This window comes from Rhipicephalus microplus, chromosome X (genome assembly GCF_043290135.1).
Source record: "Rhipicephalus microplus isolate Deutch F79 chromosome X, USDA_Rmic, whole genome shotgun sequence".
Taxonomy (NCBI): Eukaryota; Metazoa; Arthropoda; class Arachnida; order Ixodida; family Ixodidae; genus Rhipicephalus; species Rhipicephalus microplus.
This window is the reverse complement of record NC_134710.1, coordinates 101215717-101225311: the sequence shown is the minus strand read 5'-3', so window position 1 is coordinate 101225311 and position 9595 is coordinate 101215717. Positions and strand designations below refer to the sequence as shown.

The 9595-nt window shown below is 45.2% G+C and overlaps 1 pseudogene; it reads right to left on the bottom strand.

The window, feature by feature from the left end:
* Window positions 1–1797: 1797 nt before the first annotated feature.
* LOC142775067 (uncharacterized) lies at window positions 1798–4067 on the bottom strand (annotated as a pseudogene).
* Window positions 4068–9595: the final 5528 nt, after the last annotated feature.

Sequence of the window (9595 nt, the reverse complement as noted above, 5' to 3'; positions counted from 1 at the left end):
GGCGTTTAGTTCGCCTGTCTTGCACCACGTGCCACGTGACGTTATCTTTTTGAATGTCGCGCGTAGAAAAAAGTTGCGTTGCGGCAAGAAATAAAAAAATAAAAGAAGTTCAAGACTTGGCTTGGTCTGCCACCTTTCGTCGTCAACGGCGACAGATATAAGACCGGCGAGTTGTAACGTCAAAGCGGCTAGTCGTTCCTGTATTCTATGGCAACAAATCGTTCGACGCATCAGAAAAAAAAAAATTCAGCCAGGCTGCGCCAGACAATTTGAAAAGGAAGCCAAACGTATTCTTTTTTTTTTTCCTTCTTGTGATTGCCGGCGGTTTGTCCGGTCTGCAACGTAGGGAAGAATTCATGAGTATGTTGGCGCGGCGATTGCATCAGGCAAAATTAGGATCTGCTGTGCCTATCTAAATCAATGTAACCATTAGCAAGCCTTATAAAGCCATGTTGTCGTAAAACCTAATTACCTACGCATAGCTAAGCTAATTAAAGCACACTGAGATAAATCCTAATTAAGCCAAACTGAGATTTTTGTATGCCAATGGTCATGCTGAGAAATAAGGTAAAATGTGTTGAGCGCAGTCTAACACTAATTAAGACTGAGTCTAACTTGCGCTAACTTGGTTAATTAGCTAATTACTTAGATTAACATAAGATGCAATCTATTCGAGACCAAGCCTATATAAAAACTAGATCAATAGCTTATTTACAAAATGAGGTACTCATGGTGCTGCAATTCCGAATCAATTCTCAATGGAACTCGATCGATACCTAGCCAATCCCCGTGAATCGCAATGTGATCGCGTGAACATTTTGTGCATGAGCGTGTGAATGAACGTGTGCCTAGTCAAGCCTGCAGACAAGCCAGTGCCGACAACCTTTGCTCTGCCCCAGCCTTACACGACTCGGTGAAAACTGGGCAATTTTTTTGCCATCTCGAAAGGCTCGGCCGATGGCAGATCTTGATGGGGTTGGCATACATTTAATGCCGGAATAGTTCAATGGTAGCATTTTCGAAACTTAGAAATCTAGGTTGCGTTTAGCTTGTAGCATAGGCTAACTTGTCATCCCCATATATTTCGGGATTTTTCTGCTACTTGGCCTCCTCTGGCTGCACAGAAAGCGGTTATACTTCTTATAATAATTGTTGGTGGTTTGGCGTCCGAAAAACGCGATGTGAATGTGAGATATACCGTATAGTATAGGGCTCAATAGTTGGGCGATGTGTGGTTAACGTGCTTCTAAATCTGAGCACACTGGCCTCTAGCAGATTGCGTCAGTTGAAATGTGGCCGCCGCGTCTGGGAATCGGTCCCACGAACTAAGATTGTGTTATTTTAACATATGGCTCAATGGGATTATATGTGGGGTTTAACGTCCCAAAACCACCATATGATTATGAGAGACGCCGTAGTGGAGGGCTCCGGAAATTTCGACCACCTGGGGTTCTTTAATGTGCGCCCAAATCTGAGCACACGGGCCTACAACATTTACACTTCCATCGGAAATGCAGCCACCGCAGCCGGGATTCGATCCCGCGACCTGCGGGTCAGCAGCCGAGTACCTTAGCCGCTAGACCACCGCGGCGGGGCAATATGGCTCAATGTAGAAAGTACGGCTGCGACGGTCCCAATTTCGACGAAGGCGAAAATGCTTTAGGCCCGTGTGCTTAGTTATAGGCGCACGTTGAAGAACCTCCGGTGGTCTAAAGAATCGAAGCACTCCACTACGGTGTCTTGCATAATCATACGGTTGTTTTGGGACGTTACGCTGCTCCTATTATTATTATTATTATTATTATTATTATTATTATTATTATTATTATTGTTGTTGTTGTTGTTGTTGTTGTTGTTGTTGTTGTTGTTGTTGTTGTTGTTGTTGTTGTTGTTGTTGTTGTTGTTGTTGTTGTTGTTGTTGTTGTTGTTGTTGTTGTTGTTGTTGTTGTTGTTGTTGTTGTTGTTGTTGTTTTCTCTCTCATTTCGCTCGACGTTATTCTACAGATTGGCGCACTACGTGAGGTGCTCATCGACTGACGGATATGTATTTCTGTTCGATGTCGTGAAGCGAATCTAGTTAAATACAAGGTCTTTCACCGGACCACCACATCTTAACATCATGAAACGAATGGTCTCACAGAAATGTTTAATCGATCATCAGGTGATTTGCTGCAATGTACGTCACTTCCAATTACTAACACTGGGACCGTGTCTTTTTATTCGTGACGTATAGGCCAAAGCACCACTACGCAGACCAGGACTAGATTCTCCCTTGTCTTCTACTTATAAAAACTCAAGGCCCCCAGTACGTAACACGTAATACCTCCTTTCCACGCAGCTGCTAAGCGTTCAAGAAGGTTGCCAGAGAGTCCGATCTCACGCCACAACTGCTAGCAGCCTCAAAAGCACCATCTAGATGTTTCTAAGCTGTTTAGCGTTGTATGACCTTGACTGAGTTTTCATACGTTTTCATGTTTTCGTTTTAAAATTGTTTTTCTTTGTCGTCGTCCACATGCCATAGATTGTTTTGGGCTATGGACTAGTCAAGCCGCCTCTGGGCAGTTTTTTGTTGTTGTTGTTGTTGTTGTTGTTGTTGTTGTTGTTGTTGTTGTTGTTGTTGTTGTTGTTGTTGTTGTTGTTGTTGTTGTTGTTGTTGTTGTTGTTGTTGTTGTTGTTGTTGTTCTCGTCCACTGTAGATTGTACATGGTGGAAATAAAATTTGATTTGAGTTGAGTATTTCACTCTTTGAGCTATAGGCGCGGTTGTCAAGCCACACCAGCTTTCTTGTAATGTATTATTGAACAATGTCGAGGCACAAGCTTGCGCATATGGAACTGCTAAACTCTTAATATCACTGTACAGTGGTGTTCTGTTTGCAATTCGCCAGGATAGCTCTATTTCAGAAGGGAAATAGGGAGTTTTAGAATAGTGTACTCTTCGTGGTCCTTACAATCGCCCACTGTTTCTGTCACTCAACGGGAACCCGCTTGAGGTTATCGTGCCACGCATGCGCAGCGCTATACTCAAAGCTTTGTGCTCGTTATCATAAAACTGCCTATCGTAACGACCAAAAGCGCCACTACTTTCCGAAGAAGATAACATTGCTCATGTAGAAAAAAAAAACATCGAGTTGGCAACACAAGCTTTGTGCTGGTTCTGCCATTGCTCGTCAGACTGTAATAATTGATTGATATGTGGGGTTTAACGTCCCAAAACCACCATATGATTATGAGAGACGCCGTAGTGGAGGGCTCCGGAAATTTCGACCACCTGTGGTTCCTTAACGTGCACCCAAATCTGAGCACACGGGCCTACAGCATTTCCGCCTTCATCGGAAATGCAGCCGCCGCAGCCGGGAGTCGATCCCGCGACCTGCAGGTCAGCAGCCGAGTACCTTATCCACTAGACCACCGCGGCGGGGCCGTCAGACTGTGATAATACTGTGCGTATTTAATATACGATAAATAGCTTCCGTGATGCTTTACTTGAAATAAAGATATATTGCATTTTCTGGTGCCGCAGTTAACAGAAATAGACCCATGGTTCATCATATTTTGTTAAAATAATGGGTTCCGTAATAAGAAATGATAAAACACCTTACAATTACTTGCTCCATTTTCACAAGGGAAACCGGCGCCGCAGCAAAGATTTTGGGTGCACTGCTTTAGTAAAAGAACAAGCAACTAAATCTTCAGCATAGAAAAAATATTAAGGACGCAATCCACATAGACTAAAAAAAAAGGATGGAGATAGCATAGAGCGTCGGCGTGCAACTGGCTTTAGTTGAAAAAAGCTCTTTTTTGTATTCGTGCAAACGTGTGCGCCGTCACAGTTGCGCAGGGCATGACGCACTGGTGAGAATCATTGTTGGAGATTTACGTGCCAAAATTACGATATGTTAATGAGGCGCGCCATAAAGGAGGACTGGACTGGAAAAACTACTCTCCACCGGCTACAGCACGAGCATGCTGCAGCCTGCGCAGTGCAGTTGTGCAGCCATTATACCAATCATTGACCGCGCACGAGCTATACCAGCTCGGTCGCTCAGCCAACTCGAAGCACTCCATAGCGCCAGTCAGGTGCGCAGCTATGAAATTTGTTTTATGAAGATACTATGATCCAAGGCTCGAGTCGGCGACGTGACTGTGCTGTGAAAAGCTGCATTTTGTAACGTATTTTTCGTCCCGCTTAAACATAATTGTGCGCTCGAATCAAAGCTTAGTCCTCGTACTACTTATATATCCAAGAAATTCGCAGGTTTCCGGCCAGTTTTGTTTTTTCAGACGACCCTTTTTTGTTTCAAAAAACAAGGCTTGATTTCGGTGGCTTCCTTGGGGTTCTATTGTGTAAACTTCATTCGTCGTGGGAACAGAATCAGACGCCCCGACGCAAACGATGCTGCATTTGTGAGGTACAGTGCAGCTGCTGGAACTTGTCCCTTTCAGAACTTTTAAAATTTCCGCTTCTACAATTTTCTGTCGTTGAGAAATGACCCTATTACATTGAAAACACGCGAGCTTCAAGCCAATAGGAGAGCTGATCATTCAGTGTCCCTGAAAGCTGGATATGCATTTGAGCTTGCGCCCTTACAGCTGGATGAAAAGTATCGCATAGTGATTTTGCCTAAACATCGTTTTTGATACCCGCCAGGGTGGCCCAGTTATTATGGTGCTCCATTGCTGACCCGAAGGCCGCGGTGTTGAATCCCTGAAGCATTATGTAGGCGAAAATTCTCGAGGCCCATACACTTAGATTTAGGTGCACGTTAAAGACTTAAAGTGGTAAAATTTCCGGAACGCCCGCTACGGAGTCTCTCATAATCATATTGTGGTATGGGGATGTTAAGCACCATTAATTGATCATCAGCAACTATGTTTTTAAGGCTGTTCGGAAGATCTCAATCCTCTTGATTTTCAGCAGACGCCTATGGTTGATACTACACATTCAGCTGAAGCCGTCTAACTTCCCGGTAAAGAGCAGGCAGAATGGGGTGATTGTCGATTAAAAAGCAATTATTGCGCATATCTGAGGCACAATAACAACACGTCAATATTCTGTACGTATGCATGCATAAATAATTCTAAGGACCATAGCGTTTTGTGCTAGCAATGCAACGCTTGCACAATAAAACAAGTGTTTCCAACCCTTTTCTAAGATGACACGGTGGTGGCACCTACCCGTCGCCTTATGCTCTACAACTTATCGCCTCTCAGACAGGCACGCATGCCACGCGCTTCGTTTTTTAAGATATCTGCCAGATAGCGCTCATGTCTCACGTGTGAAGTGCCTTGATGCGTTCGTTCGCCTCCGCTGCACGCATCGGGGCACTCTAACGCAGCGCCTTCAGAATAATATTCACCGATTTTCTTGCGCAGAACTTCAAATAAACGTTTTGTTCACTTTCTCCAGACGCAAGACTATCGTCTTTCGACGACATTTGCAGTGAAACATGCAGATATGGGGCCGATTTTTTTTTCTTTCTTGAGCCTTCATATACATAGATACGTATACATATACGGTGAATGACGGCGGCGGCAACGTCGAAAAACCAGCCGAGACTGTCCATAGAATTCCTACCGAAATAAAATAATTCTGGAAAGTAAAGAAAAGCCTGTCTCTGATTGCTGTAAATTCTTAAGACTCGTAAATTCTTAAGAACGTCTGAACGGCCAAAATACCAAACCTGCACGAAAGAGCAAAAACTATTGATTCTAGGTATAAAACGCAGTTATAAACCATTTTAGGAAGGCCAATGCATAAGCACAGAGCTTCTTTTTCTAAAAGAATTCGAGGGCGGATATTGTAGGCTGGAGCATCAGAGAAAATCACGCAACCGAATTCAAAAATAGGACGGACGTACATTCAATATATCATTACAAGTGTAATCTCCTGTCATGCCAATTCGGTAGTTACTTGTCAAACATGCCGACGGCTCGAGAACCTTTTCTAGCTATTTCACTTCATTCTTATTCCTTAAAGACCCTACTCATGTGGTTTAACACGAAGAGTGGGTACATACAAAAAAAATAAAAGCCATGTTTTTATATATCGTAATCTGGTAAAGTGGTCAAAAATCCAGCAAAACGGGCTAAGACTGTGATGTGATTGGAAAGGCCGTTCCAGTCTGTTGCTGTACGAAACAATAATGAAGGTGGCAGTGCGGGCACGTTGCCGAGCAACTTGCTGCGGGGGACCGGTATTCGATGTGTTGTCGCCAGTTAAGAGGTGCATTATCAATTATATACTCCAAAGTATTTAATAAACTCCGTGAACCTGAGGTATGTCCTTATAATGATAACACAATGAAATGTGCACGGGCTATTGCAAAGGGAAAACAAGAACATAAGTAGGGATTTTCTGGTTGCGTGATATGGTGCTCATTCGCACATCTAACAGCCCCGGGAAAAGCACTGAGCCTTGCGCTACTCCGCTAGTTTGATGTGAACAGTCGATGAAAAAGCCGCATCTAAAACGATTAAACTTCCTGTCCACAAGGAATTTGTGAATTCACGTTACTATGTGTGCCGGAAAATTGAGGGAGTGAGAAAAATGGAATACGTGCGCGTGCTCGGGGCTTTGCTCTGGTCTTCTTCATCGCCTTCGCCACTCTTAAGAAATAATATTTTTAACATATACTTAAGAAATTGGTGAACAGAATGGGTGCATCCAACCTACAAAGAAGCATGAAGACGCGTTAGGGGTAAAGCTCAGCTCGTCAGTGCCCGCTTTCACAAGAAACGAGCCTTTTTCGTAGATCTCGCTTCGTATGCTCAAAAATAACCGTTCTCTTCAGTGGTTGTTGGCAACGATTCCAAAGTAATTAACTGCGCTACCAGCTGCACTACTAGCTTTAGCATTGCAGAGCAGGTTGTCGTCGTTGCTCTTGCATTGACTGACGGTGTACATGAGACAAATTCTTCAGACCCCAAGGCTGTTATTGCCCCGCCGTGGTGGTCTAGTGGCTAAGGTACTCGGCTGCTAATCCGCAGGTCGCGGGATGGAATCTCGGCTGCGGCAGTTGCATTTCCGATGGAGGCGGAAATGTTGTATAGGCCCGTGTGCTCAGATTTGGGTGCACGTTAAAGAACCCCAGGTGGTCGAAATTTCCGGAGCCCTCCACTACGGCGTGTCTCATAATCAAATGGTGGTTTTGGGACGTTAAAACCCCACAAATCAATCAATCATATGGTGGTTTTGGGACGTTAAACTCCACATATCAATCATCAATCCAAGGCTACTATCAAGGCATTTTAAATGGGCAGGGTTCTCCTTCATGGGGTGAAGATTCATCGCAGCGCTCCTTTTTCCTTATGTCAATGTCTTCGGCTTTTGTCTTCGGCTTTTGGCTTGGGCTGACTTTGCGCGTCCCTCTCACCCCCCCCCCCCCCTGCTCCCTCTTCCGTCCGCACGCCTACGGGCATGGTGGCTCCTCTGGTCCTACAGATTGTTACAAAAGCCGAAGACCTCAAAAATCACTTATTGGTCTGGTTTCCTGTGCACCTTAGAACCATTGAGGTCGCTTCGATCAATCCTAACGAGGAGGCGCACTCGGCTATACACCAGCTTTGACTGTCCGTGCGCCTGGTAACGCGTCATCTTCTAGGCGACCTATGCCTCTCTACACGTACGATGACATTCGAGATTGGATGGATGAATATGGCTGTACCCTTTAGATCGGGCGGTGGCTATAGCGCCACCAAGCCGTAATACTTAATGATAAGGTGTTCATAGACTGTCACGCCGCCAAGTGGAATTCAGGAGCGTCCTATCAAGGACGATAAGCAAGCAGACGCTCCCTTGTTCGGCTGTGCTAGCCTCTGTGTTAACGCATTAGCAAGAAAACCATTTTGTGTGTTTTCTGCATCAGTGAATATACCGGACCGCCAGTGACGCGATACATCTGATTCGCTCTTGAGAGACGCAAAGTTTCTGTGAAAATACGTGGCAAATCGCGCCTTCAATTATAGCCCGCAGAGTACATACATCAGCATCGTAAGATTTTCTGCAGCCACGCTAGATAGTTAAACGTTATATTCTGACCTTTGCAGATGAAACACACCCTGTTTTACGTGCGCATAGCACTCGTCAGTGCCTTTGTAGTGCATGAATCACATAACATTTATTGTACGCGGACATTAGCGCAGGCTCGCGATTCGCTCTTCCAAACCTTGGCAAACGCTGCGGCATTCGATTTTTACCGTCGTTAATAAATCGCAGCACGCTGCAAGCGATTCGCTTCTTGGCGGGTGTCAGAGTGAATTGTTCCCCGCGCCCCGATAAAAGTGGTGAGTGACGCCATGTTGGTGTTGTGTGTGGTGAGTGGCGCGTTGTTGGTGTTATCGAAGTCGTTTGGTGGAAAGAATTCCTTAGACTACTTTCAGCAGTTGTGCTCAAAGAAAGCGTTTTGACGCCGAAAATTTTCCATTAGACGTAGAACGCACCGACAGTGACAGCAAGGATACGATCAGCGAGTTGCACTTCACGTCTTCTATTGAGTAATAGTTTTTTCAAGCTCGTAAGTCACTTTTATTGTATTTATTGTATAATTTCTTTTATCGAGCTCCAAACAGAAGCATACTTTTTCTTGTGGATTGTATGTAGCCCAATTACAGTGGGTACTACGGAGCGCTGCATGCCGCCGACATGTGCACGCTCGAGCTTGACAAGGGAAGCGAAATGGTTAGAGCAATGAAACGTGCAGTTACGACCACAGTCCACGCCCCTCAGCTAACTTCTACACTTCACCGGTACCGTCCGAACGACGTTGTTCGACGAATTTTCACAATTTCGCGTGTATTAGTTTCGATATCCTTGTTGTGATTACGCTGATAGAACCTGCAACGTCCAAGTGCAGTGAATTGCGCACTGTTATTTATGCTCTCATCATTGACACAAGCTATACTTAATGGGAAATTAAATGTTTATATTCCGTTGAAGAAGCAACTACATGGTGCTTACAGCACGAGTGATGACGACGGCGTAGTATGTTTGCAAAACATCGCCACGTTCAACATTCGGTCCCGTGCAGCCGCGATGGCACGCTACTCGCTAGTGGCCCACTACTGCGGCAAATCCGTCAGACAGGCTCGGCAGAAATTATGTCGGAGTGGTGTTCAGTTCATACGTCTATTCGAGTTTGCAGTTTTCTGTAGAACGCGCAGGATTACGAAAGGCGTCGTTGATGCACGGTCAATCTGCTGGCACCACCAGCCTTCGAACTGCTGCAAGAAATGAGGTAGCGAACATTTAGCAGTTCCTGTCGTTTGGGAAAGTTCTTTGGTCCGATATACATTCATTTGCCGATCATGAGTTCAACCGGTGAAAGCGGCAAGGGGCATACGCCCGTGCGTCCTATCTTTTCCTACTCGAATTGACGGGTTGATAATTCTCCCGCAGCCAGCTTGGATTGCACGGCGCGCCAGCTGTAGCCCGTGGGCTTTGTGAATATGCAAGCATCATCATCTCTCAAGAGAAGTGCTGCCCATGCCACACCATGGCCTACGAGATGGCGGGCGTGCGGCGCGTTTCTTTCCTGCCGTCTGGATCGCCGCGCTTCCCAATTGTTACTTTGCTGTGTCTGAAAAGCTTGCCCTTC